The sequence below is a fragment of the Meleagris gallopavo genome, chromosome 2, assembly GCF_905368555.1.
Source record: "Meleagris gallopavo chromosome 2, MGAL_WU_HG_1.1, whole genome shotgun sequence".
NCBI lineage: Eukaryota > Metazoa > Chordata > Aves > Galliformes > Phasianidae > Meleagris > Meleagris gallopavo.
Window position 1 is genome coordinate 50399174 of NC_139405.1, and position 14080 is coordinate 50413253.

The 14080-nt window shown below is 45.9% G+C and overlaps 1 protein-coding gene across 7 annotated transcripts in view; it reads left to right on the forward strand.

Moving 5' to 3' along the window:
* The window catches only part of ARID1B (AT-rich interaction domain 1B), a 316149-nt gene that overhangs the window by 2191 nt on the left and 299878 nt on the right, over positions 1–14080 (forward strand). The gene's annotated exons all lie outside the window — the stretch shown is intronic.

The window sequence follows — 14080 nt, forward strand, 5'->3', positions numbered from 1 at the left end:
ACTCAGCGCAGCTCGGGTGTGTTTTTTTTTTTTTTTCTTTCCCTTTTTTTTTTTTTTTTTTTTTTTTTTTTCTCTCTGTGGGAAGAGCGCGTGTGTGCGCGCCGCTGTGCGCCTGACTCACGGCGCTGCCACGGCCCCAACGCCGCGCTTCGCCCCTCGCACCCGCAGGACGCTGGGCCCGTCCCGGCGGGTCGGGGCCCAGGGGGGCGTTAAGGCGCGGGGCGCTGCCGAGAGCCGCCCCTCCGCCTTCGTTCCGGCGGGGAACCGCCGCGCGTCGCCGCCGGGGCCGGAGCTCGTTGGCGAGGAGCGGCTCCGCTTCTCCTCCGCAAGGTTTGGAATTTGAATTGTGGAGGTAAACGGGCTGCAACAGTCTCCAGACAGCTGCCTCCGAGTTGACATCTAATCTGCCATCTGATTGGCTCCCCGCTCGCCATTGGGCACTTCGCGCCGCTGATGTAAATAGCAGCGCCGAGCAGCGATGCCGGCACCCACGGCCCCGCCGCCACGGAGCGGCCGCGCGGGCGGGGTGGGGGGTGCGGCTGCGCGGGAGCGAGGAGGAGGGGGGGAACCGCGCCGCGCGGGACCGGGGGCGCGGAAGGCCCTGCCGCCCTCCCTCGTCTTTCCTGTTGCCGGCCCTACGCGGGTGTCGGTGGTCGTTGGGCTCCGCGCTAACGGGACGTGCTGAGGAGGCGGCCCCTGAGAGCCGCTTTCGAGTTGCGCGCGTGGAAGCTTTGTGCTCCTGAAGCACTTCGCAGCGCTGCAGCTGCGGGTGTTATGCAAGGGGTGAGGGCTGTGCGAAAACAGAATACGTATTTTGTTTTTATACGTCTAAGTGGGTTTTAAAACGCTACCGTAAACTTGACGCCGTCGGTGTGGGCTCTTGCCCGGCTCAGGTTCCCGTTGCACCCCTCGCTGTGCGCAGCGGTGCCGTGAGGGGTCGGCGGGCGCCGTACAAAGGAGCGAGCGGCGCCGTGCCTCCGCGCGGCACGAGCGGGACCGGAGTGCTGCGGGAACGGCGGGAGGAGCCCCTCGTGCTGCTCCGGTGAGAGGCCGTGCTCCAGTTCCCTGCAGGACGGCGAATGGTGTTAGGTGGAGCAGTGCGCTAGGACGGCGTGGCTTGCTTTTCCCTTCAGCGAGACCTTACAGTTAAAGAGCTGTTAAATCCGGTAATAGCTATTAGCAGTGAGCACCGGCAAGAGCGAACGCGGGCGTACATGTTTGGGCGCTCCGACGGCGGGGCGTGCCCGTACAGGGCGCTCTTCAAGCAACAGAACCCGGAGAAAAGACGGGGTGCTACTGTGGGAGAGGCGTGGAGCATAAAAAACGGTAGCAGAAGCCCGGGCTGTGTCTGCCCGCTGCCTACAGAGCGCTTCTTCCTATCGGCAGGTCTCATTCCACCTCCTTTTATTTTTTCCACAGAAGTGAGATGCCTTTTGAGCGTCGATTCTTACCTGATTTTTGCACTGATAAAAGCGTCCCTGGGAGTCACAGGGGAATAAGGCTCCTTGTGCGTACCCTTTTGTAATTTGTGTAAGGACACCGTGTTGTTTGCTTGCCTTTAAACACGAGCAGTTTGGAATCTATGGCTTCTAAAGCTGGGAAAATCGTGGTCTGAGAGGCACAGCGCATGGTTCTTCAGAGTGCTATTTCTCATGGCACGAATTGTTAAAAGTATTTTATTTTTATTGGCATGAGAGTAAATTCATTATGTCCTCAGTATGACCCTTAGAAATACTTCCTTATATTTATGGGTTTATGTCCCCTCTCACAGATTTTTATTTTATTTTTTTCCCCTAGTACCGTAGGAAATAAGATGCAGCTCACAAAGAGCAGCCTGCCAAGGATGCTATTCTTTAATCATTTTATTTTTTTTTTTTCCTCAAAATAATAGTAATAAAGGCAGCTCGTCAGTTCTTATACTGAGATTTTTTTCATCTAAGTGTTCTGGTTAAAGATTTTTCTTAGCTTTTAGATGAATATTTTTAACATAGAAAATGGGTTGTATCAAATATTAAAAAAAAAAAAAAAGAAGAAAATACTTGCCGTTAGCTTACAGAACACAGTTATTTCTGTGCGTTGCCTTTTACTGTTAATTCCCAAGCATCCATCTCCCGGTGCACTTGATCAGTAGACAGAGAAATGGAGTCTTTTTAAAAGATCGGAAGGTAAGATCCAGTCCAGCAGCTGAATATGAGGCTTCTCTTATTTTTTTTTTTAATAGTCACCTGTGCGTAAGCTGTGTGTATGTACACACGCATTAGAAAACACTCAGTTGTCATGTGTCTTTGCAAAGCAGGCAGTGATTGGCCTACACACCTATAGGAACTGCTGTGCCTTGAGCAGAGAGCTGGGCCGCCAGGGGCCCGCAGCACCGAGATGCTCATGCAGGGGGTTCCTGCCTCAGTGAGCAGCTTGGTGGCCGTGGAGCCCCATTCTGCAATAAGTTCTGTGTTTGTACAGCCTATTAAATTATTTAAGGAAATTTTGCTTCAGTTTCATTTAATCTCCATACCCAATAGTGAGAGGAAATGTCAGCTAGAAGAAGAGGCCTCCTGTTTCTGAAGAAACACACGTTTCCAAAGCAGATTGATGCTTCTGTGTTCTGCAGCTGTGGAGGGGTTTTGTGGTGTCAGCGCAAAGCCTGGTGACCCCGCTGTTTGGGTTGCTAGTGGACTCGTCGGCAGTGCGCAAATAGTACCATCCTGAGGCTCCTTTCATTCTCCTGCTCGATGCGTGCTGCAGCAGCTGAGCACGTCGGGCTGTCTGTGCCGTACGTACCTCTTCTCCTTTGTGCACGTGTGTGATGTTCATGCACACCTCCGTGCACACAGAACGTGGATCTCTCTGGGAATGCCTGCGGGGCATGGGATGCTGACCGGGTGTTGGAGAAAATCTGCCGAGCTGCTCCGAGTTGGTGTGCACATGGCTCAGCCGTCTGTTTTGCAACAGGAAAACTGAGTATGCCCCATCATTCTGTAGCTCTCTTTGTGCCAAACTGGCTGCCTGTGCTGGGAGCTCTGGTTAAGGGCTGCGGAGCCCCGACCTGTGTGTGTCTTAAGGCCGTTAGCAGCTGTTGGTGTGGCAAATAGATTCTTGATGTCTCAGTGGGAGAATAAATTTTTTTTTCCTGTGTGTTTTTGAATAAACAGCTTACTACTCACATAGCCTCCATTTAGAAGCTGCAAATAGTTTTCTCAGTCAGTAGTATCTATATATATATTACGACTGTATTTGACACGTTGCGGTTTGGTGCTCAGTGCTGGGTTTCTGTAGTAGCGCTTGTGCCTACATGTCGAACAGCAGGACCCTGTCTGCAAGGTACGGTGAGGGAAGGGAGATGCAGGCCTGCCTGCTGTCCTGCCAGCTCTGCATGGAGCAGTTCTGCCACCAAGTTGTCAGCAACAGGCTTTTGGCATTCTGATCCAAATCCACAGGGATGAAAACTAACGTGCTTGATCTGCTGCTATCTCTTTCGGTTACACGTATAAAATAAAATTTTCAAAATTACTCAGCATGCTCTATTAGGTGATTGTGTTTCATTCTGAAATACTGTCTTACCTAAAACTGGATGAAATTCATGCAATGAAAACAAGTTACAGCTGCTGTTAGATCTTTTTCTTTCTTACATTTGTGCCTCAAACGTTTTATCATAGGTATTTGAGATTCCCATTGCCTGTGTGAGGATGGCAGTCGTTTATTTATCGTTGTGTCCTTAGGATTGTACCTGTGTCCTAGCAAGTTACATTTCATTACTTTTTCAAAACGTGCCATTTATCAGGAGGCTTGGAGGATTCTCTGTGGATATGTAAAGCAATGTTGCCACACTCGCTGTGCATGCATGCTCAAGGCTTTACAATCTCAGCAGCATGTGTTTGTGGTAGGCTTGCTTGCTGGAATGTATTTTAGAATTGTGATTATTAAGGTACTTGGGAAAAAAACCCTTTTTTTCTTTCAATTTTGGGGCTATTTACACAGTGCTAAATACATGTTTTGGTAGGATTGAATGAGGACTTTAATTAAACTTAAATTAGTAGTATACCTTAGTGGTTTTCGAATTTGTTTTGAAAACCAGTTGTAGAGAAGTTGGTATTGAGAAGCAATTGTTCTTATATTGCAGAGAGAGGCAAATACATTTAATACATGAAAATCATATCTGGATAAAATTCATTTTACAGAAGCCTTGCCTGTAAATGTAAGTAGTTTTCTGTAAATCTGGAAGGTTTCTGTCCATCAGTTTTGTATTTTGGTGTGCTGATCGTAAGGTTACCCTCTAAATTTCTGTAATGTGTTCCTGCTGCCTAATGGTGCACATCTTCATTCAGTGTTATACGGCAGGGCTGGCACAGTGCTGCGATGCAGGAGGTGCAGGTGGGCTAGGGGTTGATTTCCTTTTTCCTCCAGTTCTGAAGCTGTGACCCACTGGGAGCACGTTGGCTCCAAAAGATCCCATCTGCCTGGGATGGTGTTCCCCTGCTGCCACAGCGTCCTCAGGAACTGGCTTGTGTCAGGATACTCGTGCGGTGCTGGACACAGGAGACCCCTGTGCTTACAGAACTGCTCTCAGCTGACTTTGGTTCCTCAGTAACAGCAGGGATCCTGCCTGACCCACCGAGCATGGCGGCACAGTGCGGTGCTCCATGTGCAGGGCGGGACGTGGGGCCATGCAATATGTGCTTTCAGGTGGGCGGGCACACCTCGGTGCAGCTGCAGGCTGGGGTAAACAGGGTTTTGGTGCTGTGAGCGTTAGCTTTGGGTACATGCAGTCTTGCTGCAGTCGCATTCTGTTCTGGGGGGATGTCGGAATTACAGGCATTCATGTAGTTTCTGTGTACAGGCGGCTGAAAAGGCTGAGTGCAGCTGAGGATTGGCCTGTTGTGTCCGTGCAGGCTCCCCTGCAACCAGACACCAGCACCTGAAGTGCTGGCATTCCTTGTGTTCAGAAGAACTCTACAGCAGTGCAGTGTCATCTCTGTAAAGCCGCTGGATTTCTCACAGAATTAATCTCCAAGCAAAATGGGGTTGAACATGTGCTGGATATGGGGTAGGTTCTGCAGAGAGCGGCTCCAATGAGCGCAGTATGAGAACACCCTGTGCTGGGCAGTAGAGTGCATGGGGTTTTCCCTGCCATCAGGCCTGCCTGCTTTACCCACAGACAGTCTGCCGTCCTTAGAGGGAGCAGTCCTCGGTCAGAGTGTTTGGGATGTGGTGAATGCACAGCACAAGAACGTGATAAGCAACTTCTCAAAGCAAAGCTGCACTTTATCAGAGATGCTACTAATCTTCTGACTGGGAAATTATGAGAAGCTGAAGCAAGGTGTCCTCCTGTGCTGTGCTGGGTGTGCGGCCTTTTGAAAGGGAAATTCTGCTGACTGTGCCTGTGGAAAAAGCTCAGAGGGACTTTTATGTTTTCAACCCTGTCATGTGCGGGACAACACCGAGTGTCTGCTTATACCCCTCCAGTTCTGATCTTTCAGAAGAGGCAGGGTTTTTGTTCACAGATGAGTTTCTGTGTCTTGCCTAAGGATTGTTTTTCACCTGGAAATTGTCCTTACTGTGATGGTAGAATACCTTTTAGCTTCATCTGAAGGGCCCCTGCAACTATTTGGAAAATAGTGTAATAAAGGATCGTTATCTTGATGTTGGTATCAAAATGTTTCATTTATGAGTTTATTAAAACAGATATAGAATCTGTATAAAAGTGTTCAGCATATATGGTTTGGAAAAGTATTGATATACAGTGCTCCTAGTCTGGTGGAAATGTTCATTCTCTGACAACTACTGTGCCACATCGTGGGGCTGCAGTTTCTGAATGGCAGCGGCCCATCTGTGGGTGTGCAGTGGAGCTGGATGGCTCTGTAGGGTGTGCAAGGTGCTGCTTTCAGTACAGAGCTATCGGGGTTTGATCTACTTTCATATTGCTTCTTGCATTTGAGTCATGGTGGGTTTGGTAGCTGTGTCAGAGGGATGGAGCATGCATAGAGGTGTGTAATCTATTTATTCCTGCCCTTTTTGCAATTTCAAGAGCTATCAGTCAGTTGTCTTTTGCACCTGGACTTGCCAAACTGCCCATTGGTGCTCTCCCCTTAAGAGCTGGCTGTTGCCTTGAGCACATGCCTGCCTTGGGGCCTCCTCAGGCTCAGAGGCACTGCGTGTGGGTTGGTGTTCTTGTGGCTGTGTGTGAGACACTGCTGTAAGCCACAGCCCCTCTGAGCCCATTCCCCACGGGATGGGCGCTCTCCCCGCCATCCTAGCAGCCTCTCTGACCTGTGGAGCCACTGCTGAGCTGGGGGGAAGGAAATCTTCTGTCTTTTTTCTGCTTTTTTTTTTTTCTTTTTAAATAGATCAGATAACTGTGGGATTTTTGTTTGTTACTTGTATCCTTCAGTGCGTTTGCTTAGAGGGGAAAAAAAAAAAAAACAACAAGAAAACAAATAAACCTGGGGAAAACTCTCCATGTAGAACTACTGATAGGGTCTTGTAAGCTATTGCTCCAAACTGCTACACAGAGAATTTTTTCCTTGAGAACTTTGCTTGGAATTTATTTTAGTTATCTGCTTACTCAGAAACCATTCTGTAGCAGGTTATTGTTGAATGGCACTGGGTTTTTTTTGTCTGTATTAGTTACAAAACGGTGTTGCTTCTGCAAGGTTGTTGTATAGGGTTACTTGCCTGTTGAAAGCCATGTAGCCAAGTTGCACTGCTGCACTTGGGCTCAGGGTAGTGAGGGCACCCTTGGCTGCCAGCACAGGCCTTCCATTTTGGGGTGCTGGCTCTGCCTGGGTAATATTTGCCTTCCGTGATAGCTGGGAGTCAGTGAGCTGAAGTGATCAGTGCCATGTGGGATAGTGAAGTGCCCAAACGCAGCATGTGGGGCTGTGGATGTCCCGCTGCCTTCCCTCTGTCTGGGTGGATCTGGGCAGCGCTGGATGCGCCTGCTGGTGGGCGGGCACTGAGGCGTCAGCTCTGAGCATCTCCTTAGGGAGCAAACGGACAGGATTCATGGTTCTTACGTTTTATTCTTTTGAAGTTAAAAATGAAGATAGGGAGGTTTGTTTTGACAGCCTGAAAGGCACAGGCTGCTTTATTTGCAGCCTTTGATTTAGACAGAATTTAAATTCTGTATTTATTTATTTCTTCTGTGTAGCAATTTGTGTTGTGAATATTTTGGATATTCTGTTTATATGAAATACTGATACCTTGCTTTCAGGTATCATTTACGGGAAATAACCACTTTTGCGATATGTATATAAATTCACCATGCCGTAGTTACTTGAAATGTCTCTGTCAAGAAGAAGGAGCTGCTCCCGCGTTAGGACTCTCGCAGGTGGCGGCGGGCACGGCTGACCAGAAGGCGTACCCGGACAAACGCGGGGGGCGGGGCGGGGCGCGGCGCTCTGCAACGGGCGGAGGTGGGGAGGAGAGTCGGGGCAGCCGCTCGGTCCGCGCCCTTCGCCCCGCGGGTTGCGCTGAGGCTCCTCCGCGGGAGATGGGGCCGCTCTGAGGAGCCGGTTATAAACGCGGTGTTTGTAGCGTCTGTAAAAGTTTCGCACGTGCGGCAAACTAGTTCGTGTCGCGTCACATGATCAAAATATTCCCTCCAACCCCCCCGGCCGCTGACAGCAGCGATCTGTCGCTGCTCAACCGTCGCGCTGTCGGGCGGCTCGCCAGGACGCGGGCACGGCCCCGAGCCGCGCCGCTCCCCGGCCGCGCTGCGGGACGGCGCTGTGCCCAGGTGCCTGCGGCAGGTGCTGCGGGCCGGAGGCGCTACCCGTTGTCTGCGAGGGGCGCCGCTTCCTCGTTTTCACTGTACTTCGATTGACGGTGTATATATCTTCTGTAGTCAGGAACCTATCGTGTATCACCTGCCGTCCCCCTCCCCGGCACAGCGGCAGTTTTCCTGTGAGAGAACCCTCAGAGTTGCTATTTCCGTGATAGCTCTGGAATTTTGACTTTCTGTGAAATGCTGTTTGTTGTTGTTGTTGTTGAACATGTGGTATGCAAATACAGGGAAAGAGCAACTGCAAAGTATTTTGTTGTGGTTCTTTTAAGTATTAAAAACACATTTTGCTTTTCTAATAAACCCCATAACCAGACCTTTTAATGTTTTGATATAAATAGCAATTACACTAACTGAGATCCAACCACAAAGAGAAAGAAGACATTTAAAATCATTCAGAAGAAGAATTCCTGCCTTAATTGAGCTCTTCCTTTGATGAGGAGGGACTGATGGAACATCTGTAGCGAGCTCTCTGGTGTTTTGGAGCAGCGTCTCTCAAGTTCTCAACGTGTTGCTGTGCTCTCCAACATTTCAGTGGAAAAAAGCTATTCCACAGGTTAGGAAGCCTGAGCTGTCAGGACTTCTGTGTGCAAGGACCGCTGACAGCCAGGGCTCCCTGAGGCCCTCTGCAAGGTTGAGGTTTAGATGCACAGGTTGCTCATAGCTTTGGGATTGGGTTGTATGTGAGAGACTGCCTGCCCCGAGGAGGTCTTGCATTGCCCCCGTTCCTCCGTTTAATTCTTCAGAGCTCATCTCTCCTAGTGGAGGAGGAGAGGGACAGAGAGGGCCTGGGTGTGCTGCTGTTCAGAAGGCTGTGGGCAGCAGCAGGGCCCTGGATGCCTGTTCTCCCCTTTTGCTGAGGATGCCACACTGCTTTATGTCAGTTGCACTATGGAATACAGTTGCTCAGGGCTTTTCCTGTTTTGTGGTCTGCAGGGAGAGTGAAGTGTGTTCGTCAAGTACTTTCTTCTATCTCATTTCTTTCCTTACCAAAGATTTCTTTTGTCCAAACATTGTGATTGTTGTTGTTGTTGTTCCTTTGCCTTGTTTGATACTCCTTTTAAAATGTAATGTTACCTCAGAATTCATCTTTCTCTCTTTCTAACCCATCGGGGTGATGGAGAAGCTATCCCATTGGAAATCTTCTCCCATTTTACTGTTGTGCAAGAGCAAGCAGTGCGAGCACACATCTCAATAGAGATGGCTTTTGAGTCCTGCTGATACCCATCGCCACCTGTGACTTGTGTTGCTTCTCTCTTCTCGAGAGGATCTCTCACAAAAGTTGTTAGGGGAAGGATGGCAGAAGGGAAGGTATTGGCCAGGCAATTCCCTGTGTAGGCTGCTCTCCTTACAGGTTATGCGGTGTTTGTGGAAAAAACCAAACCCTATTAGGATTAGGAGGAATCATACATCTGAAGGTTAGGGCATAGAAAGAAGCAAGCTGCCAGTGACGTTTGCTTGTTATTCCCCCATGCTGTATTTTCTCAGGGGATGCAGCTTGTTAAGATGGTGAATAAAGCTGTTCTCCTAGGAAAATACCTTAACAATTCAAATAGGAGCAGAGGCCAATTCCTCCTTGTGTGGTGATTTCTAAGTTCTGCTTTGCCCCTAAAGTACTGAGATATATCTTCATAACACTTGCTGTTTGTTAGAAAAATCTCAGGTTTGCCTGTGGTAGTTACTGGTCTTCTGGCTTTGAAAAATCTGAGCCTGACTCATCCTGTTTGCTCCTGCTCTATGCTCCTGCTTTAGTTTGACTTTTTTCTTTGCTTTGGGTCAATGCATTCCCTTGAAGCGATGGAGAAAGAAAGTAGATACTTTTCTGTTTAGGACTACAGTCATGGCATCGTAACAGAAGATCTAAACAATTCCAATTTCAGGTGGTGTATTTCCTTTTTAGAAGTCCTTGAACTCACATATAGTTGCTCTGCTATAGCAAATTGCCTCAGACAGGGTGCCAGGAGTAGGTAGAACTGTAATTATTCTTGAAAATAGAAGAGTTATGTCTAACTTTTTAGATGGTGGGAGACAATATACTGTTTGTTTGTTTGTTTTATTTTTCCCCTCCAAGTCTAAATCTGATCTAGAGCATTCAGTGGCATGATTTGCCTGTCACTTTAGATTCATGCTTGAGAATAAGCAAGGAATTTTTCTTTTTAATGGAGTCCAATCTTTAGATACTTATCAGAAGATCCAGTGGATATTTCTCAAAAAGAAGGCTTTTTGTTCCTTTTGACTTTCAAGGATTAGGGGCTGAAAGTAAGAGCAAATAAGCAGATGAAAGACTGAAACACATAAGTGTATTGAACAAAACAGGCATGTGCCTTTTGTGTGGATATCAAGCCAGAATTTTATTTTTTCTTTCCCCAAAGATGGTAATTGGAGAGAATGTATTGACTGTAGTGGCTGAATGAGCGTTCAGAATCTTTGAAAAAGCCAGCTTCCAAGCGTGGGACTCGTCTGACCGTATGTGTTGCAGGCATTTATACCTGATCTTATTGCGAGGGCTTGCCTTGTCTTAGGTGCAGGGAAACAGTAATTTCTGAGTAAGAATTGTCTCGCCTTAAAGCAGAAGTGGCATGCGGGTCTGATGAGTCGCACCTCTAATTTCTGCTTTTTCCCACTCGCTGTAAAGAAAGTATTGAGCAGACAGGCTTAGGTGTTGCTGTTAAAGGACAGGTGAAATTAATTCCTTCTGCTGTTTTTGTAGTGTTTTCAAATCATACAGGCAAGTGAGCCCAGCTTTCTGTTTGGAGTTCTAGACTAACCTTTCTCATCATCGTCCTGGTAAAACTAATGTTTTAGTAGCAATTTCTTGTTAAGCTTGTTAAGATACATTTCTTCTTGTTCTTTTTATAATACCTGGTCTGAGTTTTTTACTGTTGCTTTTCTTATGTTATGTTACATTTTTTCATGTAAGAACAGTCAACGCTTCTTTTGAAGCACATCTGTAGACAGGAGTCATACTGGCACATTTGAAAACAGCAGAATAAATTTTCAGACTAGTTGACCTGAACACTTAGGGATGCTATTCCTGTGCACAGGTGCAAGCTTTGGAAAATGGATCTTGTCAGGCAGGTGTTGCTCCATGATCCATTGCAAAGCTCTGTGTGGCTGCAATTAGACGGCCCCTTCTCTGCAGGCGCTGCCCACATTGTGGTGCTCCTGCTCTCCAGCTCTATTTTTAAGAGATCTTTCTGATAAAGAGACAACTTACTTGTTTTAAACTTGGGTTTTTTGAGCTCTGTATACTCTTGAAAAGTTGAATATTTTCGAAAGAGGTTTTTATAGTTTGAAGTTCAACTGGTGGCACACTTTTTTAGATGTACTTTCTTCCTTTCCCCATGAATGAGGGTAGGAGGAAGCATGGCCTCCTCAAGGTTGACTGAAATGTTTTAACTTCTACAGTAAGGAAGGTGAAAATGGAATTGTCAAAAGAATGGGACTGAATTACTGAAACACTGACTGTTTAAAGTAGCTTCAATGTGCTATAAAAGGCATGATTCTTAACAGTTAGATGTGTAAACAGCACCACGTTCTCTCCTTGAACCTGATTTCTCACCACTCGCTTTATGTTATGGGAGCATGAATCAGTATGGGAGAGATCACAGCCATTCTCAAAGTGTTAGTTTACGATGCCTCCGCCTGAAGAATAATCTGTCACCATATAGGATAGTAGAGAGAGAAAGGCACTTGCAGGGAAGATTAATTGAAGTAATTCATCACTTTAAAATGAAGAAGGTTCATCAGACAAAAATAAAAGCTAAGTATTTCATGCCTCTATTGGAATTTGATAACCATTTGTTTTGCTATGAAATCTATGTGAACTGGGCACCTAATGCTTGTCTACAGAAGGAAATTTACCAGTACAACTACGTGCTATAATTATATGCTATAATTATACCAGTATAACTCCCTATGGAGACCCTCTTACACCAGAATAAGAGTTTTCGTGGTTTATCTCATTCTGCTTCCAAAGCACGTAGGCTTCAGTGGAGAAGGGTACTCTTACAGTGGAGTAAGTTTCCACTCTGAGTTAGTTATATTGGTATAATTATGCATTTTCTTCCTTCAGTGTAGACAAGCCCCTAGTGTCTTTTCAGCTTTGAACTTTAGTTAAGAATTTCTTGGTCATGATAAGTGTCTAAGCATTTTCTTAGTACGTTTTTGTGATGGGGCTTGGGTTTTTAAACCAATTACTTAGGCCAATTAACAGGTTCCTGGGTCGTGGATAACAATAGGATATAAAAAGGGATCAAAATTCATGTTCCTAGCTGCTTGGATATATCTGCAGTTTTTCCCCTTCTGTGGTTTTACGAGTACTCGGCGTACAGCACAACAGGTGGAGTTGTCTGTGGCTGAATAATGAGTTCTGTGTTGGACACTTTTTGTCTCCTGTTCCTCATTATTCCTTGAGCTCAGTTGTGCTGCGCCTCTAATTGCATGCATCTCCGTGGATCTCTGAAAGTGGCTTCCTTGATGAAGTTGAAAAAAACGCTCCCAAAAATGTTAATTGTTTGGAGAATTAGTGAAATTCACTTATCTTCACACAAGGCAGATAGGACCATAGTTGATGTGCTAGGCACAAGCTGTGCAAGGAGCCCCTCAAACTGGATGCAGAGGGAAGGAGGGTGTAGCTGTGCTTCTGTATGTGATGCGTTCCAAGGAAGGGTGGAGATGTGCAGAAGATGTCTGATAGGGTTGGTCTCTCTCTAGAAGCGGGTACCTAGAGCTGGGCATTGATGTGGATACCACTTTGATGTTAGCTATGTGGTCTGGTTCTCTTCTGCCGGTGTCTCCATTGCTGCCTAGAACACACCTCACACATCTTCATCTGCACACCTCCCTCAGACTAGAATAATGTAACTCTTCTTATTTAAGCCGTTTCTGCAAACAGCAACATCAGTGTTTTAGAAGCATTTTTTTAATCTTTTTTACTTCTTAGGAAATAACTAGTTTGAAAACGTACTTTTTTTTGTCCCTTTAACTTTCTTTTATCAATATTTCTAGTATGCTGGTAGCGTTATAAATTCCATGTTGTCTCATTATGCCAGAAGTTGAAGTTTATGACTTCAAATGAAAAGCAAATTGCAGAAGCAGGAGAAGCCTTAAAATAAAGATGATGTAATAATCACCAAATCATAGAATAGCATGACTGGAAGGGACATCAAGAGGTCATTTAATCCATCCCTCTGCTCTGAGGCAGAATGAGGCAGACATAAACCGTTCATGACAGATGTTGCTGTATCCTGTTGTCATGTAGTAGTAAAACACTGATCAAAAAGGAATGCTGAAAATTATTTATACGTATGCTTTTACCCCCTAGAAGCTCAGTGTGAGATGAACTTGGCGTAGAATTAGTGTAAGAGGATACGGAGATTCATACAGGATTATTTTAAGTATATGAGTTGTTTTTCTGGTTTTTGGAAACAATTCTTTCTGTCAGAATAGTCTAATTATGTTTGTGTAGTGTTGAATATAATACCCATTTCTAAAAATAACCGCTGCTCTGCTTTTCAGGTGTATTTCTTGCTGAAATTGCTCTTGTTCTGTGTTGGCTTTAAATGGTGTCTCATCTTCTTGGGCACTAGGAGATTTACTTTACAAATGTGTAAATTTTCTTTTCATATTTGACAGTACTTCTAGTGTATAATTAGTTTTGGTTTTCCTTTTTTGTTCGATTTCTTGTGTGAAAGAGATGAGCAAAAAAACCCCAACAACTCAGGGTAGGAGTGTAATGGGAGAAGAGCAAGAGCTGGGCTTAGCTAGAATGCCAGGTTAGATACGAAGTGGATAATGTGGCTTTAAGAAACAATATTTTTTTTTCCTTGAAGAAAAAATAGAATGTACGTTTCAGGATTTTACACATGGCATCTGTATCCCTTTAATCCCAAATTGAAGTTTGCAAATGAGTGTCAGATGAATAATATCTTTCTAAATTGAACAATACGTAAAATTGGAATTGCAGATACCCTGTTGATAAAATGAGTCTTCGGGCTTGTTTGCTCTGTGTTTCCTTCCAGTTATATCGGCTGAGAAACATCTGTCTCTGCTGCTAAATGACCTCCTCTGACTAGGCCAAGTGGTTCTGACAGGATGAGCCGTCTCCAGCCCTCATCAGCTGCAGGAGGAGATGGCTGTACGTTGCAGCCTTGGAGAAGGGAGAAAGATTAGATGTAAATACACTCAAATTGCTGTTTCCCTCAGAAATTGCTTACTCAGACACACAGCAGAGATTCCCTGTGCGTGTGCTGCCTCAGTGTTTTGAAAGCAGTCATTTCTTTATGTTTAATTTGGTTGTTG